We start from the raw sequence: 1,046 nt of genomic DNA on the forward strand, positions 1-1,046 counted from the left end.
TTATCTATGAAGCATCGTCCTATTTTTGTAACCAACACTGAGCATTTCATTAAAATCTAAAAATAACTTAATAAATAAAGAAATCACTGATATTTAGTCAGTTTAAGTAGGAAAGAAATCACTTTATTTGTGTAGCAGCAGCAGAGAGCTCTGACACCCAAACCAAACAGGAGGCAGTTAAGAGTCAAACACGTGACATTACAGGTAAATAGAGAGGAATACAAACAAGAGCTCAAACTTTTCTCCAGGTGCTCTTTAGTCCAGCTGTGTCACCACAGAAACCTCCTCCATCATTGATCTGCTTCCAGCACAGCTTTGCTCCCTGAAAGTGAAGAGAGCTAATGTTTACCAAAACAAAAACTAATAACCTTGTTGATTTTAATTAACTTGTTCCATTTCCATGTTAGCATTAGCTCAACACTAGCTAGCTCCTCCCATTAGAAACAACGGGCCGAGGCGACACAACAAGCTAACAGGCTAATACAGGAAAACAACCTGTGTGCAAACATGTAAACATAAACATTCATACAGCTCACACACCAACTGCGCCATATCAGGTAACTGTTTATAATGACATGAACCTACAGACTCCACAGCAGCTGGAGTAACTTACGTTTGAATGTCTTGTCTGTCCCTCCGCCATTATGGGTCAAACAGATTCACCAGAGGGTCCGCCGCAGTGCATTGTGGGATTGCCTTCATCCGTAGGTCACCATGTTTACGTTAAGTTCCATCAAAACATCTGAGCAAACTGAAGCTCAGCGGCGACACGGTGACTGAGTTAGGGATGTTTAAAGGTCCATTTTATTTATCTTAAGTCTTTAAATGACACTAAATGGTTTCCTGAAAGCATATTTACCAATGTGTGGGTTAAGATGTCAAATTAAGGAAGCTCACAGAACATCAGAACATCCAGAACAGCGCACACACACACACACACACACACACACACACACACACACACACACACACACACACACACACACACACACACACACACACACACACACACACACACACACACACACACACACACACACACACAC

Source organism: Genypterus blacodes, unplaced genomic scaffold, assembly GCF_046128005.1.
Source record: "Genypterus blacodes isolate CSIRO-AG114 ecotype Tasmania unplaced genomic scaffold, CSIRO-AGI_Gbla_v1 ptg000321l_1, whole genome shotgun sequence".
NCBI lineage: Eukaryota > Metazoa > Chordata > Actinopteri > Ophidiiformes > Ophidiidae > Genypterus > Genypterus blacodes.